General features: G+C 40.2%; 1 protein-coding gene across 8 annotated transcripts in view; it reads right to left on the reverse strand.

Annotated features, from left to right (window-relative positions):
* The window catches only part of cfap74 (cilia and flagella associated protein 74), a 461,786-nt gene that overhangs the window by 220,089 nt on the left and 225,801 nt on the right, over positions 1 to 15,896 (reverse strand). The gene's annotated exons all lie outside the window — the stretch shown is intronic.

The following is a 15,896-nucleotide window of genomic DNA, read 5'->3' on the forward strand; positions in this document are numbered from 1 at the left end:
AGCAGCCAAGAGAATGCTCTAATAGTAGTGAACTAAGTAACAAAAACAAGGAAAAGGAAACATTCCAAAAAAAAAGTAAGAGGAATTCTAACACTGTGACCTGTGAAAGAGATAGAGAGCTGGTAGGTTAATGGCTTGTGACGGATGTCAAGAAATGTAGAGGCTTAACCCAAAAGCAGAGCACCAGAGATAATTCAGCTGTTAACGATAACTTTAGTAATGGACCACAAAATAACAAGCTACAAAGGGCCACAAAACAAGAGAGAACAGAAACTAAACACAGCAGGCACCAAGGTAAGCTTAAGGCAGGGAGAGTGAAATCTAGCAGTAAGTGGTTGAGGCTGACTGGTTTGCTGAGTGAAGAAGGATTTTGGATGAGAACTGGGATTAAATAGGCTGCAGGTGATGAGCTTGGAACATGTGGAAGGTGAATTCCATTAGCTGGGTGGAGCACAGGATGAGCCAACAGGCCTACAAGTAGATAATGGATGTAACATGAATAAAAGGAAGGAAAATCCAATGATTGGGTACAAATGCAGACAGTTAAATTGTACCACAGAGGCAAAATTCAAAAGGGTGAAGAATGCTGGACTGAAGGTGCTGTATTTAAATGTGTGTAGCATTCAAAAAAAGTGAACAAACTCGTGGCACAATTACAGATTGGTCAGTATGATGTTGTGAGCATCACCGAGTCGTAGCTGAAAGAAGGCCATAGTTGGGAGCTTAACATCAAAGGATGATTTGGGAAATAAATGCGTGGCTGAGAAGAGGGTGCAGGGAGCAGGGCTTCAGGTTCTTGGATAATTGGGATCTCTTCTGGGGGAGGTATAACCTGATCAAAAGTGTTGGGTTGCACCTGAACTCGATGGGAACCAATATTCTTGCGGGCAGGTTTCTGAGAGCTGTTGGGTAGGGTTTAAACTGATTTATTAGAGGGGTGGGACCTGGAGTGAAAGGACTCAGGACAGGATGGATGGTAAAAAAAAATAAAGATAACGTGCAGTCAGATTGTCAGGAAGGTGATGGGACTTAGTTGCAGTCAACAGACTGAGTATCAAATCATTAGGGATGCAGAATCAGAAAGGATAGCAAATACGGTACTCAAGGTGTTGTATCTAAATGCGCATAGAATAAGAAATAAGATAGATGATCTTGTTGCAATATTACAGATTGCCAGTTATGATGTTGTGGCCATCACTGAATTGTGGCTGAAGGATGGTTGTAGTTGGGAGCTGAATGTCCACGGTTACACATTATATTGGAGGAATAGGAAGGTAGGCAGAGGGGGTGGTGTGGCTCTACTGGTGAAGAATGGCATCAAATCATTAGAAAGATGTAACATAGGATCAGAAGATGCTGAATCCTTGTGGGTTGAGACAAGAAACAGCAAGGGTAAAAGGACGTTGTTGGCAGTTATATACAGGCCTCCCAACAGTGGCTGGGAAGTGGACCACAGGTTACAACAGGAAATAGAAAAGGTGAGTCAAAATGGCAATGTTATGGTAGTTATGGGTGATTTTAACATGCAGGTCGATTGGGAAAATCAGGTTGGTAATAGATCTCAAGAGAGTGAGTTTATTGAATGCCTAAGAGATAGTCTTTCAGAGCAGTTTGTCGTTGAGCCTACTAGGAGATCAGCTATACTGTATTGAGTGTTATGTAATGAACCGGAGGCGATTAGGGAGCTTAAGGTAAAAGAACCCTTGGGAACCAGTGATCACAATATTATTCGAGTTCAACTTGAAATTTGATAGGGAGAAAGTAAAGTCTGATGTAGCAGTATTTCAGTGGATTAAGGGAAATTAGAGTGGTATGAGAGAGGAGTTGGCCAAAGTAAATTGGAAGGAACTACTGGCAGGGATGTCAGCAGAGCAGCAATGGCATGCGTTTCTGGGAAAAATGAGGAAGGTGTAGGACACGTGTTCCAAAAGTGAAGAAAAAATCAAATAGTAAAATAGTACAACCATGGCTGACAAGGGAAGTCAAAGCCATTGTAAACGCAAAAGAAAGGGCATACAACAAAGCAAAAATTAGTGGGAAGATAGAGGATTGGGAAGTTTTTAAAAACCTAAAGAGAGTAACTAAAACAATCATTAGAAGGGAAAAGGTGAAATATGAAAGCAAGCTAGCAAATAATATCACAGTGGATAGAAGAAGTTTTTTCAAGTCTGTTAAAAATAAAAGAGAAATGAGAGTAGATATAGGACCGCTAGAAAATGAGGCAGGAGAAATAATAACTGGGGATAAGGAGATGGCTGATGAACTAAATGAGTATTTTGCATCAATCTTCACTGTGGAAGAGACTAGCAGTATGCCTGATGTTGTTGTGCGTGAAAGAAGAGAAGTGTGTGCTGTTACTATTACAAGAGAGTAGGTGCTCAAAAAGCTGATAGACCTAAAGGTACATAAGTCACCCAGACCAGATGAACTGCACCCCAGAATTCTGAAAGAGGTAGTGTTAGAGATTGTGGTGGCATTAGAAATGATCTTTCAAAAATCATTGGACTCTGGCCTGGTGCCAGAGGACTGGGAAATTGAAAATGTTATTCCACTCTTTAAGAAAAGAGGAAGGCAGCAGAAAGGAAATTATAGACCAGTTAGCCTTATCTCAGTAGTTGGGAATATGTTAGAGTCAATTGTTAAGGATAAGATGATGGTGTACTTGGTGACACAGGACAAAGTCAGCATGGTTTCCTTCAGGGAAAATCCTGCCTGATGTACCTGTTGGAATTCTTTGAGGAGATTACAAGTAGGATAGATAAAGGGGATGCAGTGGATGTTGTACGTTTATTTTTTCAGAAGGCCTTTGACAAGGTGCCACACGTGAGGCTACTTACTAAGTTAAGTTAAGTGTTACAGGGAAGTAACTGGCATGGTTAGAGCATTGGCTGATTGGTAGGAGGCAGTGAGTAGGAAAAAAAGGATCCTTTTCTGGTTTACTGCCAGTGACCAGTGATGTTTTGCAGGGGTCAGTGTTGGGACCACTTCTTTTTATGCTGTATATAAATGATTCAGATGGTGGAATAGATGGCTTTGTTGCCAAGTTTGCAGGTGATACGAAGATTGGTGGAGGGGCAGGTAGAGTTGCGGAAAAGGTAGGATGCAGAAGGACTTAGACAGATTAGGAGAATGGGCAAGAAAGTAGCAAATAAAATACAACATTGAAAAATGCATGGTTATGCACTTTGGTAGTAGAAATAAATGTGCGGACTATTTTCTAAACAGGGAGAAAATCCGGCAATCTGAGATGCAGAGGGAATTGTGCAGAACACCCTGAAGGTTAACTTGCAGGTTGAGTCAGTAGTGGGGAAGGCAAATGCTATGTTAGCATTTATTTCAAGAGATCCAGAATACAAGAACAAGGATATGATGCTGAAGCTTTATAAGGCACTTGTGAGGCCTCACCTTGAGTACTGTGAACAGTTTTGGCTGCTCGTCTTAGAAAGAAAATATTTGCTGGCATTGGAGACGATCCAGATGAGGTTCACAAGGATTATTCCAGGAATGAAAGGATTATCATATGAGGGATGTTTAATGGCTCTGGGTCTGTACTCGCTTGAATTCAGAAGGATGAGGAGGGATCTTATTGAAACCTTTCGAATGTTGAAAGGCCTAAACAGAGAAGATGTGGAAAGAATATTTCCCATGGTGAGAGAGTTTAGGACAAGAGGGCAGAGCCTCAGGATAGCCAAAGGATGGTGAATTTGTGGAATTCATTGCAGCAGCGGCCTTTCAGACCTGGTGTTACTTTGACTTGATTGTGAAGGCCAGGTCATTGGGTGTATTTAAGGCAGAGATTGGTAGGTTCTTGATTGGACATGGCATCAAAGGTTACGGGGAGAAGGCCAGGAACTGTGGTTGAGGAAGAGGGGAAAAAAGGATCAGCCATGATTGAATGGCAGAGCAGACTCGATGGGCCAGATGGCTTAATTCTGCTCCTATGTTTTATGGTCTGTGGATTATAAATTACAGCAGGAGATAGAAAGGCATGTCAGAAGGGCAATGTCATGAAAATTGTTGAGGATTTTAACATGAAAGTAGATTGGGAAAACCAGGCCAGTACTGGACCTCAAAAGAGAGAATTTATAGACTAGCTGAGGGATGGCTTTTTCAGAACAGCTTGTTGTTGAGCCCACTAGAGGATTGGCTGTGCTGGATTGGGTGCTGTGCAATGATCTGGAGGTGATAAGAGAGCTTAAGGTTAAGGAAAACTTAGGAAACAGTGATCACAATATGATTAAGTTAACTTCGAAGTCTGAGAAGGAGAAACTAAATTCCAATGTGTCGGTATTTCAGTGGAATAAAGGAAATTACATGAGAGGGGATCTGGCCAAAGTTGCCTGGAAAGGCACACTAGCAGGAAGGACAGCAGAGCAGCAATGGCTGGAATTTCTGCAAAATATGAGGTAAGTGCAAGACAGATATATTGCAAATAAGAAATTTTTGAATGGAAGAAGGACACTACCATGGCCGACAAGTGAAGTCAGAGCCAAAGAAAAAGCAAAAGAGAGGGCATACAAGGAAGCCAAAGCTAGTGGGAAGATAGAGGATTGGCAAGCTTTTAAAAACTTGCAGAAGGAAACTAAGAAGGTCATTAGGAAGGAAAAGATTGATTATGAAAGGAAACTGGTGACTAATATCAAAGAAGATACTAAAACCTTTTTTAAGTATATAAAGGGTAAACGAGAGTTGAAGGTAGATATAGGACTAATAGCAAATGACACTGGAGATATTTTAATGAGGGACACAGAGATGGCAGAGGAACTGAATACATATTTTGCATCAGTCTTCACAGTGGAAGACATCTGTAGTAGTATACCAGACATTCAAGAGTGTCAGGGGAGTGAAATATGTGCAGTGAAAATTATGACTGAGAAGGAAGCTTAATGGTCTGAGGGTGGGTAAATCTCCTTGACCTTATGGAATACACTCTCGGGCTCTGAAGAAGTAGCTGGAGGGATTGCAGAGGCATTTAACAATGATCTTTCAAGAAATGATTCTGCGGGGACATCACGTGATGACGTAGGATCGAGACGCTGGAACCCAGCTCTCCTGTAAAAAGTCAATAAATTAATGTTTAAGTGAAGAAAAGTTAGTCAATACTTCCTAAAAGTTACTTATAAACTACTCCGGATTGTTTCAAGCTATGCCTCAAAAACAGAAGATGAAGAAAACTAATACCGGGAAGACAACGCAAGTTGGAGCAGGAGCAAGGCCCACTTCTACCAAAGAACCACGGTCTCAGGTACATTATACCACCGGCGATACGGAACAGGAAACTGCGGCAACATCGGCCATTTCTAAAGGAAAAGACCAATGAGAACTGCCCAAATGTGAAGGAAGGGGCATGCGCAAACGGGAGCAACCAGAACTACAAAGCCCAGTTACGACTGCAACTGAAAGTGAAAGTGAATCTGAGGGTGAGTCAGATTCTCTGGAAAGATCAGACGAAGATGGAGATAAAAGTTCTTCTGGAAATATGGAAAAGACTTTGAGGCAAATAATGCGTAAATTAGACGCATTAAAAGTAATTAAAAGTAATCAAAAAGTACTCAAAAAAATGATAAATATGGAGATTATGCTTGATAAAATGACAAAGAGACAGGAAAAAATGGAAAAGAGAATTATGGGCTTGGAAACTAAAACGGAAGACATGGTTGAAAGAATGGACAAAATGGAAAATGAGAATACTGTTTGGACATCAGAAAGAAAACAATTTATGGAAAAAATTGATAAGCTTGAAAATTTTAGTAGACGAAATAATATTAAAATTGTTGGACTTAAAGAAGATATAGAAGGAGAAGATCCAATAAAATTTTTTCAAAAATGGATTCCTGAAAAATTGGAAATGGAAAGAGAAATTCCAATTGAGATTGAAAGGGCTCATAGATCCTTAAGGTCAAGACCTCAAGCTGATCAAAATCCACGATCAATTTTGATAAAATGCTTAAGATACCAAGATAAAGAAAAGATCCTGAAGGCGGCTGTCCAAAGTGCCAAAAATAGAAACGGGCCATTGATGATAGAAGGGAAACCAGTTCTTTTTTATCCTGATAGAAGTTACAACCTTTTGAAGAGAAAGAAGGAATTTAACCCAGCGAAAAAAACCTTATGGGAAAAGGGTTATAAATTTATAATGCGTCACCCAGCAACATTGATAATTTTTTTGGAGGAGGGAAAAAGAAGATTTTTTTCCGATTATCGAGAAGTGGAGGAGTTCGCACAAAAACTTTCATTTATTGGCTAATTACACATAGAGACTTCCAAACGTAATGGATTAAAGATGAAGATAGAGTCAGCGAACAGAAGTGATGGACATTTACGGATATTATAGAGGAGAAAAGCAAAATTTTAGAAATACTAATTGAGAAAAGTATTTTTTTCTTCTTATATATATACTTTTTTATGTTGCGGGGGGGCTGGGGAGCTTTGGATCTGTTACTGCGGGATTCACGTGTGTAATCATGGCGATTGCCATGACCCGTACAACAGAGGGGGGTAATGTGTTTTTTTTTCACAACATTAGTAGGGGGGTATTTTGTTTTTTTCTTTATATTCTATTTTTCTTCTATTTTTCTGCCTGGATGATTGGTGGGGACACACATAGCAACATGGAAACTTTTAGAAAGATTTCCCAGGATACCATGAAAGTTGAAAGATTAAACCAAGAAATTGGTACTTTTTTACATTCTACTTGGTCTTGTTCTAAAATTCAACCTTTTTGGACAAATTTAAGAGTTTTATTGGAACAAATTATTGGAATACAACTTCCACATAATCCAATATTACTTTTACTAGGTGATATTGAAGGGATAAAACCGATATCCAAATTGTATAAATATCAGAAAGAATTTATAAAAATTGCATTGGCAGTAGCCAAAAAGGCTATTGCAGTTACTTGGAAATCGGATACATATTTAAGTATAGATCGTTGGAAGAAAGAAATATATGGCTGTATTCCACTTGAAAAAATTACTTATAATTTAAGAGATAAATATGAAACATTTTTGAAAATTTGGCGCCCTTATTTACAAAAGATAGGATTAAATATATAGGTGCTCCGAAGATGAAATAATTGGTTACTTGGGGAAAGAAATAAATATATATACTAAAGTTATTACGAACTCCATGGAGCATGTGGGGATCTTCCAATATCCAGGCATTCTTTCTTTCTTTCTTTTTTTTTCTATAGGGATGTTGGGGGGAGGGGTTAAGGGGAGGGGGGATGGGTAATATACATTTTCTTTTTCATACACTTTTATTCTGTAATTACTTGAAAACACAATAAAAAAGTTTAATAAAAAAAAAGAAGAAATGATTCTACAAATGTTACATCGCTATTTAAGAAGGGTGGGAGGCAGCAGAAAGGAAACTATAGACCTGTTAGCCTGATATTAGTGGTTGGGAAGTTGTTGGAATCGATTGTTAGGGATGACATTACGGAGTACCTGGAGGCACATGACAAGATAGGCCAAAGCAAGCATGGTTTCCTGAAAGGAAAATCCTGCTTGACAAACCTACTGCAATTTTTTGAGGAAATTTCAAGCAGAGTAGACAAAGGAGATGCAATAGATGTGGTGTACTTGGAATTTTCAGATAAGAGCCCATAGAATTACAGGGAAATTACTAGCAAGGGTGGAGCATTGGCTGATTGGCAGAAAACAGAGTGGGAGTAAAGGGATCCTATTCTGGCTGGCTGCCGGTTATCAGTGGAGTTCCACAGGGTTCGGTGTTGGGACCACTGTTTTTTACGATGTATGTCATTGATTTGGACTATGGAATTAATGGATTTGTGGCTAAATTTGTTAATGACACAAAGACAGGTGGAGGAGTGAGTAGTGTTGAGGAAACAGAGAGCCTTCAGAGAGACTTAGATAGTTTAGGGGAATGGCTAGGAAGTGGCAAATGAAATACAATGTTGGAAAGTGTATGGTCATGCACTTTGGTGGAAGAAATAAACAGGCAGACTATTATTTAGATAGGGAGAGAACTCAAAATACAGAGATGCCTAGGGACTTGGGAGTCCTTATGCAGGATACCCTAAAGGTTACCCTCCAGGTTGAGTCAGTGGTGAAGATGGTGAATGCAATCAAGAGCAGAGGTGTGATATTGAGGCTCTATAAGACACTCATGAGACCACACTTGGAGTATTATGTGCAATTTTGGGCTCCTTATTTTAGAAAGGAAATACTGACATTGCAGAGAGTTCAGAGAAGATTCACAAGAATTTTTACAAGAATGAAAGGGTTCCTGTATGAGAAATGACTGGCAGCTCTTGGGCTATATTCCCTGGAGTTCAGCAAAATGAGCGGGGATCTCATATAAACATTCCGATTGTTAAAAGGTCTGAACAGATTAGATATGGCAAAGTTCTTTCTCATTGTGGGTGAGTCTAGGACAAGAGGGCACAACTTCAGTATTGAAGGATGTCCACTTAGAATGAGATGCGGAGAAATTACTTTAGTCAGAGGGTGGTAAATCTGTGGAATTTGTTGACATGAGCAACTGAGGAGGCTAAGTCATTGGGTGTATTTAAGGCAGAAATAGATAGGTTCTTGATTAGCCAGGGCATCAAAGGGTATAAGGAGAAAGCAGGGGAGTGGGGATGACTGGAAAAATTGGATCAGCCCATGATTAAATGGTGGAGCAACTTGATGGGCTGAATGGCCTACTTCTGCTCCTAAGTCTTATGGTCTTATGGACATCAAGCAGACAATCTTCTAAGATTATTGATATTGGCTGGGGTCACCCGTCTTGTAAAGACACTGCCCAGAAGAAAGCAATGGCAAACCACTTCTGTAGAAAAATTTGCCAATAACAATCATAGTCAAGAGCATGATCACATCATACTACATTGCAAATAATGATGATGAATTTATAGTATTTTTTTATGCATAGCACTGTACTGTACAGCCGCTGCAAAACAAATTTCACAACATACTGTATGCCAGTGATATTAAACCTGATTTTGATTCTGATTATGGAATCTGTCTGCACCTGTATTATCTACAAAGATGAGATGCAAAGGAAAAGGTTGTGAAATGAACTGAACTGAGCAGATCCCCAGAGAGAAAATAGATTGCCTAAGAAGTGAAAATTGGAAGAGCGTAGAGTGTACAACAGCATGAAGACACAGACTGAAATGAAATCACCAGCAGTGCAGCCACATAAACAAAATTAGCAGGAGTCAATGAAAGGCAGCCAACTCAAGCGGGAACTATACTGGCACTGAAGCCACCAAGTGCATGCTGAGCTTCACTCAACTGCTACCTGCATTCCACTGTTCAAAAAAGAGAAATCCACAATTTTACTAGAGAATCGCATACAAAAGCTGGAGGAACTCAATGGGGCAGGAGAGTCTGGGAGAACAGAAAGCTGACGATGCACACTAAGATTGCAGTCTACAGGGCCTGCATCCTCAGCACACTGCTTTACAGCAGCGAGACCTGGAGCATCTACTTCAGACAAGAGCAGTGTCTCAACATCTTCCAACTTCACAGCCTGAGACGCATCCTGGACATCAAGAGGACTGACCGAGTCACCAATAATGAGGTCCTGGCCCATGCCCAGATACCCAGCATCTTCACCCTGCTCCAACAATTCTGTCTCCGCTGGCTGGGCCACGTACACCGCATGTCAGATGGGAGGATCCCGAAAGACCTACTGTACGGGGAACTGGCCTCCGGCAAGAGAGCACAAGGGCGGACTCATCGTCATTTCAAAGATGTCTGCAAGAGAGACATGAAGTCACTGAACATAAACTTCCAGAGGTGAGAGGACATTGCCACTGATCGCTCTCGCTGGAGGCTGGAACTACACAGAGGTCTAAAAAGAGGAGAAGAAAAGCTGAGGCTTGCTGCTGAAGAAAAGTGCACTTGCCGAGAAAACAGCACCAAGACAACACCTTCAAGTGCAGTTGCTGCAGCCGAGACTGTCATTCCTGTGTGGGCCTCTACAGCCACAACAGATGCTGCTCTATCAACACAGACTGAAGCAAGACCTTACAGGCGCAGATCCATGGTCTCGCGAGACAAACGGATGCCATCATCATCATCATCATGATCACAATAGGATAAAAGTACAAATATGAAAATTTAAAAAATAAAATAAACATGAAAATAAATGACAAAAAGATGCTAGTTAAAAGCACGGTAAACGAAATAAATAGGTTTACAGCTGTCTTTAAAAATGTCAACTGAGTCTGTATCCCTTATAGTTTTAGGTATTGAATTCCACAGTTTAGGAATATAATGCAAAAAAGCTGACCTGCCAATTTTCTTTTGGGGAAAATTGTTTCAAAAGTTCAAAGGTTCATTTATTATCAAAGTATAATATCCTTGCTGGTAGGTTTGCTAACATGGTTCTGGAGGGTTTAAACTAATTTGCAAGGGGGATGGGACCCGGAGCAATCGAGCAGTGAAAGAAGTGCATGGAGTAAAGCCAGATGTAACATATAGAGAGGCTTTGAGGAAAGAGCAGCAGAATAAAGGGTATAAAGGTAGTAAGGTAGAAGGGCTAAAGTGTGTGTACTTCAATGCAAGAAGCATCAGGAACAAAGGTGATGAACTGAGAGCTTGGATACATACATGGAATTATGATGTAGTGGCCATTACGGAGACTTGGCTGGCACCAGGGCAGGAATGGATTCTCAATATTCCTGGATTTCAGTGCTTTAAAAGGGATAGAGAGGGGGGAAAAGGGGAGGAGGAGTGGCGTTACTGGTCAGGGATACTATTACAGCTGCAGAAAGGGTGGGTAATGTAGCAGGATCCTCTTTTGAGTCAGTATGGGTGGAAGTCAGGAACAGGAAGGGAGCAGTTACTCTACTGGGGGTATTCTATAGGCCCCCTGGTAGCAGCAGAGATACAGAGGAGCAGATTGGGAGGCTGTACTATTCTATATTCTATGTTCTATATACAACTTGAAATTTTCTTTTCCAAGTTATATATTTTGATAATAAATTGAAATTTAAGAGACCAGTGGAAGAGGACCTGAGAGCTCGACCAGGATGATAAAATGAAAACAATTGAGATTTACTCCAGTAACAGACTATTAAGAGCTTTAAAAACAACTAAGAGAACTTTAAAATCAATTCTAAAAGATACAGGAAGCAAATATAAGTAGCTAGGGTGGGAGTGATGTTTCCTCATCCTGGTTTTGGTTAAAAATTCTAGCAGTGGAGAAATACCATGAATATATTGAGGGACTATACCAAATAAAAGTGTCAATTTATTAGGTTGTAAATTAATTTTTAAAACTTTAGAAATTGTAGAGAAAATAGACTTCCAAAAATGTTTCAATACAGAACACGACCAAAACATATGTGTCAATGTAGCTGTCTCGGTTTTACATCTGTCACACTGACTATCAACATCAGAAAACATTTTAGACAGTCTCTCCTTTGTTAAATAGTAATGATGTACAATTTTAAATTGATTTGGAGAGTGATTGGCACAGATTGAAGAAGAGTTAACCAACTTCAAAATCCGCAACCTATCTTCTGTTATCAGGGTCATGTTAAGCTCTCTCTCTCTCTCTCCCAATCTTGCTTAATCTTAATTGAAGGGTAATTATGCTGGTGTAACAATAAATTATAAATTTTCCCAATAAAACCCTTCACTAAAGGATTCCTTTTTAAAATAATATCTAACAGGTCAGAATCTTATATATATGGAAAATTACTAGCATGTAATTGCATTTGTTACATTATTGGCCAGAAGGGCTATTTTGTTGAGATGGAAAGATGTTTCTGCTCCTACTTTGATACAATGGTTCTCTCAGGTGATGTTATGCCTTAGTTTGGAGAAAATCAGAAGTCGAACTTTCGATCCTTGATTTGATTTTGAGAAAAGGTGGGGTTCATTCGCCCGCTACGATCATTTGATTTGAGTTAATTAATATGGTTTCCTTCCAATTTTTTTTATGTGGATTTGAGTTGGCGGGTTGATTATTTTTCCTATGGAAGCTTGTAAGATGTATAGCTCCGGGGTTGTGCTCCCAATGGGTTGTCTTTTTGTTTGTTTTTTTCCAGTTAGTAGGGTTTTTGTTTAGTTAGTAGGGGTTCTTTTTTTCCTTCTTTTTCTTTCAAAAAAATATTCTTAACACTATTTTCTCTTATTATTATTAGTATATTGCTTAGCTTTGTTAATCAGTTATTTGCTAATTTAATTCTTTATTGTATATAATGACATATTGACTTAATGTACCTTTTTTTGTTAATCTTCAATAATAATTAATAAAAATATATTTTTAAATGAAAATGAAAAATTCTAGCAGTGGCATTCTGAATGAGTTGAAGATTGTCAATAGGTTGCTTTGGAAGGTCAGTAAAAAGTGCATTATAGTAATCTAGTCTTTTTGATATAAAGGTGTGAATTAGTAGGGGACCAAGACAGCTTCCTTGAGCAACACCAAAGGTATATTTTATCTCTTAGAAAATTGGTCTCTAAGACACGCAAAAAACTTTCTCTCAAGATATATGAATGAAACCAACTCAAGGCATGCCAAACCAGTTCTCAATACAATCTAGGAGAATTTGTGGTCAATGCGTTGAAGGCAGCATTTTGGACCACAGGTGAGATCCTCATTGAACCCTCTTCAGTTTGTCTACCAACTTCATGTGGGGGGTGGATGATGCCATAATCTACCTGTTGCAGAGAGCTCACTCCTACCTGGATGATGCTGGTGGCATTGTGAGAATTACATTTTGTTTTAATTTCTCTAGTGCCTTCAATACAATCCAGCCACTTCTTCTGAGTGAGAAGCTGCAAAGAACAGGCATAGACAAATCCACTATCTCCTGGATTACTGACTACCTGACAGATAGACCCCAGTTTCTACGGCTGGGTAGTTCTCTATCTGAGATAGTGATGAGTGGAATTGAAGTGCCACAAGGGACTGTCCTGTCTCTGTTTCTGTTCACATGTACACCTTAGACTTTCAGTACAAATCTGAGTCTTGTCACTTGCAGAAGTTCTCTGATGACTCTGCGATGGTTGGGCATATCAGAGGTGGGCAGGAGTCAGAGTACAGAGGACTGGTGGACACGTTTGTGGAGTGGTGCAGGAGGAATCACCTGCTACTGAATGTGGCCAAAACCAGGGAGATGATGATTGATCTTAAAAGAAAGAGCACTGTGACAAGTCCTATATACACTCTGGGAGAAGAAGTTGCAGTGGTGGAGGAGTACTTGGGTGTTCACCTTGACAACAGACTTGACTGGAAAGCCAACACCAAAGCTGTTTACAAGAAGGAAATGAGCAAACCCTATTTTCTAAGGAAGCTGAGATCCTTCAATGTGTGCAGCAGGATGTTAGCAAACTTTTACTAGTTTGTTGTAGTGAGTGCAGTCTTCTTTGCAGCTTTATGTTGGGGAAGTAGCATCGGTGCTGGTGATGCAAAAAGCCTAAATAAACTCAACAAAGGTGGCTGGATTCATCCTTGGTTACAACCCAGGCTCTTTTGCGGTAATGGTGGAGAGGAGGTCACTATATAAATGGCTATCCATTATGGACAATCAGGCACATTCTCTCCATGACCCACTCAATAAGCAGCGAAGTACCCTTTCGAGCAGGCTCATTCAGCTCCGTTGTCATAAGGATCGTTACAGAAAATCTTTCCTACCAAATGGAATAAGCATATACAGTGGAATGCAAAAGTTTGGACACCCCTGGTCAAAATTTCTGTTACTGTGAATAGCTAAGCGAGTAAAAGATGACCTGATTTCCAAAACACAAAGTTAAAGATGACACATTTCTAAAATATTTTAAGCAGATTACTTTTTTATTTCCATCTTTTAGAGTTTCAAAATAACAAAAAAAAAGCAAAAGTTTGGGCACTGTGCATGATTAGTACTTAGTAACACCCCCTTTGGCAAGTATCACAGCTTTTAAACATTCTCTGTAGCCAGCTAAGAGTCTTTCAATTCTTGTTTGGGGAATTTTCGCCCATTCTTCCTTGCAAAAGGCTTCTAGTTCTGTGAGATTCTTGGGCTGTCTTGCATGCACTGTTCTTTTGAGGTCCATCCACAGGTCTTCATTGATGTTTAGGTTGGGGGACTGTGAGGGCCATGGCAAAACCTTTAGCTTGCGCCTCTTGAGGTAGTCCATTGTGGATTTTGAGGTGCGTTAAGGATCATTATTCTGTTGCAGAAGCCATCCTCTTTTCATCTTCAGCTTTCTTACAGACGGTGTGATGTTTGCTTCCAGAATTTACTGGTATTTAATTGAATTCATTCTTCCCTCTACCAGTGAAATGTTCCCTGTGCTACTGGCTGCAACACAAGCCCAAAGCATGATCAATCCACCCCCGTGCTTAACAGTTGGAGAGGTGTTCTTTTCATGAAATTCTGCACCCTTTTTTCTCCAAACATACCTTTGCTTATTGTGGCCAAAAGGTTTTATTTTGACTTCATCAGTCCACAGGACTTGTTTCCAAAATGCATCAGGCTTGTTTAGATGTTCCATTGCAAACTTCTGATGTTGAATTTTGTGGTGAGGATGCAGGAAAGGTTTTCTTCTGATGACTCTTCCATGAAGGTCATATTTGTGCAGGTGTCGCTGCACGGTAGAACAGTGCACCACCACTCCCAGTCTGCTAAATCTTCCTGAAGGTCTTTTGCAGTCAAACAGGGGTTTTGATTTGCCTTTCTAGCAATCCTATGAGCAGTTCTCTCGGAAAGTTTTCTTGGTCTTCCAGACCTCAACTTGACCTCCACTGTTCCTGTTAACTGCCATTTCTTAATTACATTATGAACTGAGGAAACAGCTACCTGAAAACATTTTGCTCTCTTCTTATAGCCTTCTCCTGCTTTGTGGGCATCATTTAGTTTAATTTTCAGAGTGCTAGGCAGCTGTTTAGAGGAGCCCATGGCTACTGATTGTTGGGGCAAAGTTTGAGGACTCAGGGTATTTATAAAACTTTGAAATTTGCATCACCTGGCCTTTCCTAATGATGACTACAAACAAACCATAGCCCTAACAAGCTACTTAAGGTCTGAGACCTTGGTAAAAGTTATCTGAGAGCTCAAATCTCTTGAGGTGCCCAAACTTTTGCACGGTGCTCCTTTCCGTTTTTTCACTCTAAAATTGAACAAAACAAAAATAATACACTAATCTTGCTTAAAATGTTGAAAAGAATGTTTCATCTTTAACTTTATGACTTTTGGAGATAATAAGTAGCAAGTATAAGATTTTGAGAACTATTGAGGGGGTTGACCTACGGGAGGGAAGCTGCAGTGAACCGATCTATGGCACTAAGTCTGGTGCCTTGGCTCAGAAGAGAAGAGAGGTGAAGAGGACTGCAGTTGTGATAGGAGATTCCATATTTAGAGGAATAGCGATGAGATTCTGTGGATGCCATAGAAATACCTGGATTGTATGTTGCCTCCCAGGTGCCAGGGTCAGGGTTGTCTCGGATCAGGTCCACAGGATTCTAAAGGGGGAGTGTGAGCAGCCAGGTCTTGGTACATGTTGGCACCAATGACATGGGTAGGAAAGGTGAAGAGGTGCTGAAGAAAGATTTTAGGGAGCTAGATAGAAAGCTAAATAGCAGGACATCCAGGGTAGTAATTCTCTGGATTGCTGCCAGTGCCACAAGCCAGAGAGGTAATAATAGAATTATTTGGCAGAATGTGTGGCTGAGGAACAGGTGCAGCGGGCAGGGTTTCAGACATCTGGATCATTGTGATCTCTTCTGGGGAAGACACAGCCTGTCGAAAAGGGATAGGTTGCATGTGAACCATATTCTTGTGGGCGGTATTGCTAGAGATGTTCAGGAGGGTTTAAAATTTAAACAAATTTGGCAAGGGGAATGGAAATTGGAGAAATGGGGCTGAGGATGGGGTAGTTGATTTACAAACAAAGGCAGTGGGTAGTGAGACTACTAGCAAAGAGATG

This window comes from Hemitrygon akajei, chromosome 29 (assembly GCF_048418815.1).
Source record: "Hemitrygon akajei chromosome 29, sHemAka1.3, whole genome shotgun sequence".
NCBI lineage: Eukaryota > Metazoa > Chordata > Chondrichthyes > Myliobatiformes > Dasyatidae > Hemitrygon > Hemitrygon akajei.